Here is a 13263-nt window from a genome sequence, read left to right as displayed (position 1 = left end):
TTAATTAATACTTTATTTAATTTTATATGCGTATTACTTTTTTTGTCACGTAATTTTAAATATTTGATAATATGTGTAGTACATCGATGTTATTTTTTACTACCTTCGAAAGAAGTCCAAGTTGCAAACATAAGAATAATACAGATACACGACAGACAATTATTTGTACGAAGTTTACATTAATAATTCCTACATAGGTATTGTCAACAACAGCTAGAAGTTTCCCAAAATGAGGAATACTTAATCAACATCATCAAAGGTTTTATCATTCCGATTGGCTTACCTTAGCATTTGGTTGATGAAGTGTACATCCCAATCAATTGTGGTGATGAATTTCATTGGGTGTTGGCTGTCGTCGTTCTAAAAGAGAGACGCATCCGAGTTTATGACTCGATGCGCAAAAGAGACATTTCAGGCCGTTGTCTGAGATATAAAAGCTGGCCAAAATATTGCCTACTTACCTTGATATGAGTGGCTTTTTGGACTAAAAGGTTCGTACTGATTGGTTGACGATTGAAGTATACCAGGACAAAATGGGTAATCCTTACCTATTTGATTTATAATATGTTGAAGGAATTGCTCAACAAACCATTGGTAGCCTATAAGTTTAAGTGTAATGATTTAGTTTCATTTTAAAAATTTCACAACGCTTGCATAAACTGCAAGATATGGATTATCTATTTTTTAAAAATGCAGGGATTGCAGTCCTTTTGTTACTGTGTACACCGAGTATTTGAGTGATGGATTACAAGTACCAAGTGATGGACTTGATGCCGGATTACTCTGCAAAAGATATGCTTTTCTTTTATGGAAATACAAAGAAGCGAAAGCTCAGAAGTCGTATGTAAGCGACATTAAAGATCCATGATGACCAAAGCTGAATTCCGCAGAACCGGATGAACAACAACTCGTCCATATTGAGAAGATCTTTATAGCTTGAGTCCGTCAATGTAATAACATATCCTCCTTGGTTTAACTTGTTGATTTATTTATAAAGTAGATCAGAGTAGATTTCATTTATTTATTGAGTTATTTCATGTAATTTCCGAAGGCTTCAACTTCTTTTATGCTGTCTATGAATATAATTTAATCCTTAGTTTTGAACATGTTAACTGAAATGGAATACTAGATTCAAATATCGCAACAGATAATACATCTGTTGCAATAGACGAAATATCCTATCAAATAGATTTAGACATAAATTGAAACATGAGATGCAACACGTAGGTCATCTGCTAGAAATTATATAACAGGTATTCCTACTTTCTTGATTTTTTCCAATAGATTACCTATCAGTTGCAACAAATAGATTATATGTTACAACCATTAGATATTTGTTGCGACAAACAGACTGGGAAACATCTATTAGTGCAACAGATGACCAACGTATTCCAGTAAATAATTAATCTGTCACAACAGGTACTATATCTGTTACAACAGAGATACTATCTATTGCAATATAAAAATTCAACTATCCACAGACATAAAAATTATTGCCACTACATGTAAAGTGAGGTAGTGTGAAATAAAATTTTTTATCATGTTCATCTTCGTCTTTGTACATATTCTTCTTTATACATGGGCTCCAACCATTTAGTTAGGTCATCTGCTGGAAATTATATAACAGGTATTCCTACTTTCTTGATTTGTTCCGACAGATTATCTATCAGTTACAATAGATAGATTATATGTTTCAACAGATTGTATATCTGTTGCGACATATAGACTGGGAAACATCTGTATAATGCAACAGATAATCAACCTATTCCAACAGATAATCAATCTGTCACAACAGGTATTATATCTATTACAATATATATAAAATCTGTTGCATTATAAAAATTCAACTTGGCCAGACATAGAAATTTTGCCACTACATGTAAAGTGAAGTGGCTTGAAATAAAAAATTGTTATCGTGTTCGTTTATGTCTTTGTACATATTCTTTTTTATATACGGGCTCCAACCATTTAGTTAGTATCCTATAAGCCCAGACCTATTGCATCTTTCCCACAATGGCGTTGAACATATCGGTTATTTCTATGTCGGTCAGCAAACACTCGATGTATGCAAAAGAGTATGGCCCGCGCGCTGCACCGATTTTATTTTTTAGGAGTTGAATGTTCTTATTTTGACCTTCAAAATCCCATGATTCCTTCGCCAAGACTTCAGCCGGCAAATGATCCATCATCTTACTTTGCATCAACAACTTGGGCAACAACTTCAAGAGTGGCTGCATGTGGGCTAAAAACTTGTCCTCGCTGAAGATAGATAAATTCCAATTATAAACCTTAATCTTTTCCTCGTAGAGTAGTATCTCAACAGAGAGAAAATGTTTGACTTCCACGTTCATGACTGCAAGGATTCACTTTGCCTTGGTCCAACTCTTGCCGTGTGGATATAGACTCTTCCCTCTAACATATTTAATCGCTTCTTCATCCCATTGGAACATAAAAACTAACTTATCAAATTCTGGGCCACCGAAATCAGCTAGCTTACAGAGATCATCATAGCTATCCTTGAAATTATTGTATAAGTTGAGGTCCACTATCCTATCGACAGTATCATAAGCATCTGGGTATGCTAATTGCCTGCCCCTCATGAGACAGAGAATTTCATCAACATATTGTAGCATAAAAAGATAATTTTTAAATAGGTTAGTAATTATAAAGAATAAAAACACAATGGAAGGAATCTGATACAGAGGGTTCTCTGAATCAGTTCACATATTACCCAGCCAACACAACTTATGCAACAGATATGTATTCTGTTGCAATAGAATACCAAGATGTTGCAACAGATTTCACATCTGCTGCGTAGATTCTTCTTCATGAAGTAGATTGGAAGGCTAGGTTAGCAAAAGTAAACTTACATTGTCTCGTACCACTCACGCATATTTGTCATATTCGTGAAGTCTTTGGCGATAAATAAATGCATGGTGTATTTTTTTTAACCTTCGTTTTGCCATTCATTATTTTTTCCAGTTTCTTCTTCTTCTTCTCCTTGCCAAGTGCCACGAATATGTCCACCTTCTTCAGCGGCCCCTAAACTTCAAAAACTCTTAGACCGGGAGGAGTTGTAATTTTTGTTATTTTCAGAACAAAGAGAATTTTTTTTATTTTTCTTCTTCTCTTCCTAACCACTACTGTAGGAGTGTATGACTCCCTCACCTCGTTGGATGGTATGACACCCCTCCTGGATTTCAAATCCTCAACAGCTTCAGCAATAGCCTCAAGCTTTTCCAGTAGTTTATCCTCTCTGTCTTTGCATACTTTGCATTTGCAATGAGAACATGAGAGTGAAGAGGGGTGAGAGGGACCACTATAAAAGTAGAAGGGACCGGTGTAGGGGTGAGAGAGACCCGTGCAAGGGGTGTTTTCAAATGTATTTATTTTTTGTTGAGCACCAACATGTTCATAATAACGACTGGCAGCAGCAGCAGGATGACTGCCACTATCATCAACAACTCCACCAGCAACACCCCCAGAAGAAGCACCCAGATCCGTTATAGTTTGAAGTTGGTCGTGAAGAGCTTTAACATTAGGCTGACCTTGCCTAACTGCTCTTCTTATGGATGTTGCTCCAGCCAACTCCTTCTTTATTAACTCCATCATTGGGTTTTCTTTTGTATCAATAAGACCCATATTAAGAAAAAAAGTCATCCCCAACTCATCAATGGTAGGCACAATCGAGGGATGCACAACCTATAAAAAAAGACAGGAGATATTTAAATCATATAATAATAATTTGCAGTCAGTTGGGTTACATGGATATTAACACAGCCAACTTATGCAATAGATGATCTAGCTGTCGTAATAGCTGATCTGTATGTCACAAGATATTTACAATATATTGCATCAAATTACACATCTATTGCATAATTTGTAGTAGATGGGTAATCTGTTGAGTCGGGTTTAGATAACCAGAGCAACAGATTGTTAGTCTATTACAAAATATGGATCGTCTGTCGCAACAGATTACCCATCTATTACACCAGTTACAGTTGATGGGTAATCTGTTGCAATAGATGACCCCTCTATCGCAACAGATAGAATATCTGTTTCAATATCTTTCTTTGAGGCAAATTATTTTAGTTGAAAGAAGACGTGTTGCATTATCCAAAGGGTTAAATAGATCAGCCTCTTTCTCCTTAATATTTTTTTGCTGCCCTTTACAGCCGCCAACTACCTAAGGATCCTTGGATGAGAAAACTCGTCCGGGTAATCCTTGAACTACTTTTGGAGGGGAGGAATGACTTCACATGCCCAAGCCTAAGAAATGTAAATAGGAAGCAAGCAAAAAAAGTCATAATAGCTATATTCATTATAAATTAATGGATGAGTAAAAATAGTGATCAATTTTACCATGAAAGCCCAAGGAAAGTCGTATAATGTGATCATTCCTGTGGATAGCTTTGTTAGTAAATATTGGACAGTCAAGTAGTAGCTGTCATATTCCCAGGGATAGCCGTTAAATTTATCAAAATCATCAACAAGCACCAACAAATCATCTTCTATGACTTTTCTAACGTTTCTTTCTAATAAAACGGAATGGACAATCAAACTAAGAACAATTTATCTCTGCAGTGTTTTGGTATGTCTTTATCCTCGAGATCTACCATTAAATCCTCCTCTTTGTAGCTACTACGTCCAACAATGCCCAAAAACCTATTTTTTCCTTGCATTTGTTGGACCCTTTGTGGGGTGTTTTCTTTATGAGAGGTTCTTCTGGACGATCACATCTCAAGCCCGTCACTATGGCAAACTCTTTCAACCCAAAATAGACCGGCATGCCACAGTAGTTGATCCAGATTTTATCCTTCTTTTTTTTGCCCTCCTTTGGATCTTTATCATCCCCCGCGTACTTGATCCTGTGCTTGAGAAGACTATATACCATGCTCATTGGGAAAAGGAGAGTGCAGTCCTCAAGCATCTCAAGAAAGTATGCAAATCAACTTTTGTTAAAAATCCCGTCTATGTTTTCATTCTTCATAGTTCTCCTTAATTTATCAAAATATTTCTCTAACTAAAATTTAAGTACAAGATCACCGGTTACTTTGTCAGGGCTATCCATCGGCATCGCAACTCGAAACCTGTCGATACTAATGGTTTTGATAGAATTATGATAGGATTTCGATATTATTTCACGCCCCATAGGTGAGAAGAAGTTATCACTTTTCGATTGTTCAGGAAGTTTCTCCAAATCTATCTGTACTCTATCCATTTTTGTTGGGTGGTCAAAAGTTGATCCACTTTCAGTTTCTTTTATTTTGGGAGACATCTTTTAACTACAAACAATAGAGAAAACAAAAAATACATTGCATTTTATGTCTGCATAATTTTGTTTAAAAAAAGGTAAGATAAATTTCAATAAATTATTCTACGCCACATTACAAAAAAAAATACTCCAACGGATAACCCATCAGTTAGAACAGATGGGGAATCTGTTTGGAGATATATTTAATATCTCCCAATAGATATTTCTCCTATTGCAATAGATGGACCACCAACACCAACACCACTACCAATGCCACCAAGACCACAACCAATGCCACCAATACAAACACTAACACCACTGACAACACCACCAAAAACACAAATATTGACACCAATAATAACATCCACCAACAACACCACAAACACCATCCAACAATACCACGATAGTCAACAAAATATTGAGAAAAAAATTAGAATTTTCTCGGGTGCTTCCTACTTTTTTAGCATCAAAACACAAAATTGTTGACCCATTCTCAAAGATAATACAACTAAAAGTCTTCTTTTTCATCATTAACTAAAAAGCCCTAATTTTTAGAATAAAAAACAAGTGTAGAACTCTTCTTGAACTCTGTTACCTATGAAGACAAATAAAATGATGGATACAAGCGAGAATGAAGTTGAAAATAATAATTATATGGTCGAAAATAGAGAAAAAATTGATCTATTTTGAAGGGTTGAGCAATATGTTGAGTAGTTGTTGTTTGTATTATTGAAAGGGAGAGAGAGAGAGAGGAGCCAGAACTTGGGATTTGAAATGAGGAAAAGTTACTCTCGCAAATGGATGATTTGTAATTTTAGAAAAGAATGACAAGTTTTGAAATTGTTAATTTGGTCCGAATTGATCTTAATTAATTTTTAAAATTTCAAAAGATATACTAGTTTTTAAAATATGAAGTTAATGAGAGCTCATTTCAACTCAGAGTGATCGATCGACGACCCGGGTTGGGATGAACTCAATACCAACACCAATTGCAAAGACTCAATTAAACTTATTGTTGACCCTATGATCTCATTCATTCATCTCTAGTTCCACCTAAATTAATTTAGGTAATATTAATCCTAACATTAAGTTGATGAGAGCTCATTTTAACTTAGAGTGATTGATCGACGACCTGGGTCGAGATGAATGCAATACCAACGCCAATTGCAAAGACTCAATTGAAGTTGTAGTTGACCCTATGAACTCATTCATTCATACCTAGTTCCACGTAAATCAATTTAGGTACTATTAATCTTAACATTAAGTTATTGAGAGCTTATTTCAACTCAGAGTGATCGATCGATGACCCGGGTCGGGATGAATGCAATACCAACGCTAATGGCAAAGACTTAATTAAAGTTGTTGTTGACCCTATGAACTCATTCATTCATTCATCCCTAGTTACACCTAAATCAAATGAGGTACCATTAATCTTTACATTAAGTTATTGAGAGCTCATTTCAACTCAGAGTGATCGATCGTCGACCCGGGTCGGGATGAATGCAATACCAACGCAAATTGCAAAGACTCAATTGAAGTTATAGTTGACCCTATCAACTCATTCATTTATCCATAGTTTCACCTAAATCAATTTAGGTACTATTAATATTAATATTAAGTTATTGAGAGCTCATTTCAAATTAGAGTGATCGATCCATGTCCCAATTTGGGATGATCGCAATATCAACATCAATTGCAAAGACTCAATTAAAGTTGTTGTCGACCCTATGAGCACATTCATCCATATCTAGTTACACCTAAATCAATTTAGGTAATATTAATAGTAAAATTAAGTCATTTCAACCCAGAGTGATCGATCGACGACCCGAGTCGAGATGAACCCAATATCAACACCAATTGCAAAGACTCAATTAAAGTTGTTGTTGACCCAATGAGCTCATTCATTCATCCTTAATTCCACCTAAATTAATTTAGGTGATATTAATCCCAACATTAAGTTAATGAGAGCTCATTTCAATTCAGAGTGATCGATCGACGACCCGGATCGAGATGAACGCAACACCAACACCAATTGTAAAGACTCAATTAAAGTTGTAGTTGACTCTATGAACTCATTTATTCATACCTAGTTCCACCTAAATTAATTTAGGTACTATTAATCTTAACATTAAGTTATTAAGAGCTCATTTCAAATCAGAGTGATCGATCGAAGACCCGGGTCGGGATAAACACAATACCAATGCTAATTGCAAAGTCTTAATTGATGTTGTGGTTGACCCTATGAACTCATTCATTTATCCATAGTTCCACCCAAATAAATTTAGGTACTATTGATCTTAACATTAAGTTATTGAGAGCTCATTTCAACTCAGAATGATCGATCGATGACTCGGGTCGGGATGAACGCAATACCAACATGCAATTAAAATGACTCAATTGAAGTTTTTGTTGACCCTATGAGCTCATTTATTCATCCCTAGATCCACCTAAATTAATTTAGGTAATAATAATCTTAACATTAAGTTAATGAGAGCTCATTTCAACTCAGAGTGATCAATCGACGACCCGGGTCGGGGTGAACACAATACCAATGCCATTTAATTGGAAAGACTTAATTGAAGTTGTTTTTTACCCTATGATCTCATTAATTCATCCCTAGTTCCACCTAAATCAATTGCAATAAAATTTGTTAGAATAAACGACTGAGCTGGTGGAAATTCTAATAGATATTCACATCTGTTATAACAGATGACATATCTGATTTAATTATCAAATAGACATTTGCATCTATTTTGACAAATGACTGAGCTTTTATAAATTTTCAAACAGATATTGATATTTGTTGTAACAAATGATATATTTGATTTAATTATCAAATGGACATTTGGATCTATTGTCACAGATGACTGAGCTGTTGGGATATTTAACAGATATTGATATCTATTGTAAAAGTTGACATATCTAATTTAATTATCGAATGGAAAAGGATTTTTAAACAGATATTTGTATTTGTTGTAACAGATGGCTGTGTTGTTGGGATTTTTAAATAGACATTGCTATTTGTTGCAACAGATGACATATCTATTTGAAAATCTTTTTTTTCTTTTAATTTTAAAGCAAACTTATATCCGAGTAGATAAAGTAGTAAGTACTATAAAATGCGGTAAAAAATGAAGAGTTTCTTTTTCTTGGATAACTCAAAAATATGTTCATTGAGTAGTCTTACCTTGTCTTTTCAATGTCACTAGTCTTCCTCGTTCCCCTCAAATTATTAATGAATATTAATTATATTAATTAATGGATATTGAAACCTACGTCTACGTACACGATACATCTAGAATTATCTCATCTCTCCTCAGCTTCAACCCTAAATTTATTTTATTTATCTCTCATCTTTTTCTTTCTCTCCTTTTTAGGTTAGGGTGATCGCAACCTTTTTTCTCTCTTCTCTCTTTTTTCTTCTCTTTTTCGTAAAGATCCTTTCTGATCTAAATTGATCCATATCTTTCCTCAACATAAATTGCTTTTTTGATCCCTTTTTGACGTTAAGGTATTGTTCACTATTGCTCTTTCATTCTCGACTTTTTCTTTGTAAGTTATTTACATCTTATTTCTTAGTTAATTACCATTACCCATATCATATTTATTTAAAAAATTTGAAGGAATTTTTAAGTGTTGAATAAATAAACCGAGAATTTTTATTATAATATACAAAAAAAGTATTCTGTTGGAAGAAGTTTAAAAGCCTTGTTGGCAGTATCATTTTTTTATATGTATTTTGTTTATTTCTTTGTTGCTTATGTTGTTATTGATGTTGTTGATTGGGTTGGCGTTGTTGAAAGTTATGGTGTGTTGTTGTTGATGGTGTTGGAACAAAGGATGTTGCTTCTTTATTGTTGGTGATGTTGTTGATGGTGTTGGAACAAATATTATTGTTTCTTTGTTGTTGATGTTTTTTATTTGTTGTTTCTTTATAATTTATGTTGTTGTTGATGTTGCAACAGGTGGAGCAACTGTTGGAACAAATCAAACCATCATCAAGGTTGGTTTGATGTATTCTAACAGACTCCACATCTGTTGCAACAGACTCCAGATCTATTGCAACAGACTCTATATCTGATGCAATAGACTCTACATCTGTTGAACAAATGGATAATGTTCTTTCTGTGACATTAATTTTTTTCCTTTTCTTTGTAAATATAAGGAACTGATAATTGATCAACTTACGCTCGACCATCACAAGAGGTTGCAGTAAAGATGGGTTTGGAGGAATAAGTTGCATGTAGATGGAACCACTTCATATGTGGGAGGTATGTATTACTGATAATGTTATCGTGAAAACACACATAGAGTACACCAATTTTGTAAATGTTGTTTTTACCGATTAGTCGTAGATCATTCAAATAAAATATCTGTAATTTTATAGTTAAGTTTGGTAGGTCCGAACTGATAAGGCTGAGTGACCATAAATAAGGTTCTGATACTCTGTTAAGATTTAATGTCGGTTGTTTCTCATGTTTATTTGTCAAGCATTATGAAGGGATCTAGTTTTGGTGTCATTGTAAAGAGATTTAATAGCAATTGGAATAACTTTTAGGGTGCATTGGACTCTGAGAAGGCCTTTGAAGCCTAGCACTGCATCTAACAAGAATGGAAAACCAATATTGTTATTGCCTTAGCCCAAATTTATATGGTTGGGTTGCTCGGGGTGATGATTATATGTCAGAAAATATGGTAGGACAATGCCTTTAAGGGGAAATAGGTGGTTGATGAAATACTATATCATCTAAGAGCTAATAAAAGAAGAGACATAAGGTAGAAAGTAACTTCTAGCGAATCTGGCCGAAGAAATTATCTTAAAACATGAGAAATCTGTATCAAGAGCAAATATGAAAGTGTATCTGATAATGAAAAATCCATCTGTTGTTTCTCTAAGAGAAAAATAGTGCAGATGGTCACTTTGCTAGGAAGTGGCGACTAGGTAGCATGGTCGGGATTATCACCTAAATAGAAAATAGCAGAAGACCAAGAAAGCCGCCTTAAGAGAATCAAGGGTTGAAATGTTGTACAGTAAGTCTAGAAAACTTTCACCAAAAGCAACTACAGTTAAAGTAAGGAATCTAAGCAAATGCGGTAATTTTTGAATTTTAAATTGCATCCAATGCCTTCTTGTTTGTGGTTCTGATTAGGTCCACTACTGTTGACCTGATCAAAACTACAAACATGATTGAAATACAAATTGAGTATCATTACTTCCATAGCAATATGGTTATAATTGATTGTGTTTTATAGCCTTAGCATGCTTTCAACATTTCTTGGAGAAGATCAAAGGCTTGCTCTAGTTTGCGAATTTTGATAATTTTCAATCTTGCCTCTAGCTTGCTGATTTTGTATTCAAGCTGGTTGTTGCCATCTTTGAACTTGGTCTAGAATTCCTAATCTCTTGTGAGCTCGATCAGGAACATCACCTTAAAAGTTGTAGCATTCTTGAAGGCCTTCAAAACACTTTCTTCAGATGCCTTAAAGGATACATAAAGGATCGCTGTATTTGTTTTACGTCAAAATGTGTTGATGTACACTGAAGATGTGGTCCCAACAGTTGAACAATATACTTTTATTGAGCATTGATCAACCAACTTGATAAATTAAAAGCAAGGAGTTACGTAGCGTTTGATCTAAACCGACTCTACCAAACCTATCAAATGTTACATAACTCTAGGATCGATAATTGTTTTGATAGGGTAATGAGCCTAGAGTTACATAACGTTTGATAGGCTTGGTAGAGTTAGTTTAGATCAAACACTATGTAACTCCTTGCTTATTAATTTATCAAATTGGTTGAGCAACGCTCGATAAAAGTGTGTTGTTCAACTATTGGGACCACATCTTCAGTGTGAATCAACACATTTTGACCTAAAACAAACACAGCGACCCTGCATATATCCTTTAAGGCTTTTGAAGAAAGTGTTCTGAAGGCCTTCTTCAATGCCATAACTTTGAAGGTAGTATTCCTAATCGAGCTCACAAGAGATCAGGAACTCTATACCAACTTCAAAGATGGCAACGACCAGCTTGAATACACAATCAGCAAGCTGGAAGCAAGCTTGAAAATTATCGAGATTCACATACTACATCAAGCATATGATCTTCTCCAAGAAATTTTGAAAGCATGCTAAGACAAGAAAACACAACCAATTAATCCATAAGGAAGTAATGATACTCAATCTGTCTTTTAATCTCATTTGTGGTTCCGATCAAGACAATAGTAGTGGAGCTAATTGGAACCACAAATAAGAAGGCATGGGATGCAATTTAAAATTCAGAAATTGCCACCTTCGCTTAGATTCCTTACTTTAACTGCAGTTGCTGTTGGCGCAAGTTTTCTAGACTTACTGTACATCATTTCAATCCTCTATATCCGTAAGGCCGCTTTCTTGGTCTTCTGCTATTTTGTATCTAGGTGATAATCTCAACCACGCTACCTAGTCACAGCTCCCTAACAAATTGTCCATCTGTATTATTTTTCTTTTAGAGAGACAACAAACGAATTTACATTATCGAATACACTTTCACATTTGCATTTGATACAAATTTCTCATGTTTTAAGATAATTCCATCGGCCAAATTCGCTAGAAGTTACTTTCTACCCTATGTCTCTTCTTCAATTAACTCTCAGATGATATAGTCTTTCATCAACTCCCCTTTCCCTCGCAGGCATTCTCCTTCAGCTCCTTCTGATGTATAATCATCTTCTCGATCAACCCTTCTATATAAATTTAGGCTAGGGGAATTTCTATTGGTTTTTCATTCTTATTTGATGTAGTGCGAGGCTTCGAAGGTGTTCTCAGAGTTCAATGAACACTTAAAGTTAAGTCCAATTGCTATTGGTTCTCTGCAATGATACCAAATATTGATCCCTTCACAAAACTTGACATGCATAAACACGAGCAATAATCATTAGTAATTCATAACAGGGTATCTTCACCATCTTTATGAGTCCCACAGCCTTATCAATTCGAACCTATCAAACTTAACTGTACAATACAGGATCTTGTTTGAATGATCAGTGCCTAATCGGTTAAAAACTGCATTTACAAAAATATTATACTTTGTGTGTGTTATCCCAGTGACCTTATCAGTAATACTTCTTAATTCACACATATATGATAGTGGATCTATCTGTACGCACCTTAGTCTTCCTAGCCCATCTATGGCTTAAATTGAATAAACAGATGACTAGCAAGTTGCAAAAAATGCCACATCTGGAAAAGCAAACTGATATATCAATCTGTTGCCATAGATTGTCAATATATTGTAAGTTATCTAACAGATGGAATATATTTTGCAACAGATTACCCATCCGTTAGATTTATTGTAAAGCACTTTTCTTTTCTTTCCAAAATACAATAAAATATAAAATGTTGTCTTTAGATCCATTTTTTTTAATTTTACATATTCGAAAAGTCACTAGTTTTATTTAATTAAGGGATATGAACAGTCGTGGCTTTTTGTTTGACTAAGTCACCCCTTCTAATTCAATTATTTATAAATAGGTCCCTCCAACCTCCTTTTCTTATCTCACTCGTTCATTCTACTACACTTACAATACAAATATGGCTGATCCAGATTCGTACAAGAAGATTCATATCGAGTCCTTACGGGAACTTCAAAGGCAGTTTGATGAACTCTAGAGGGATGTGGCCAACTTCGGAGCAAGGCTGAGGAGGGCCCTGCTGCTGCCGAATGAAAATTATGCGGTTGACAATAATAATAGTAATGATAATAATAATAGTAGTAATAATAATTAGATTATGTTTTTTTCTTTCTTTTAGAGTATGTATTTTCCTTTTTTATATTAGATCTACCTATAAGGGATTCAAAAATCTATGTATATATTTGGTTTGGTTTGGTCAACTTTGAATTTTTAAATCTTATTTAATATTTAATTATCATTCTATTTATTCCCTATTCTAGAGAAGTCGAAGGTTGGAGGTAGGGATTGAACACTTGTGGCAACAGAGGGTGGTGAAAAGTCATGATTCTCCTAA

The sequence above is a fragment of the Capsicum annuum genome, chromosome 3, assembly GCF_002878395.1.
Source record: "Capsicum annuum cultivar UCD-10X-F1 chromosome 3, UCD10Xv1.1, whole genome shotgun sequence".
Lineage (NCBI taxonomy): Eukaryota > Viridiplantae > Streptophyta > Magnoliopsida > Solanales > Solanaceae > Capsicum > Capsicum annuum.
Note: the sequence above shows the minus strand (reverse complement) of the source record.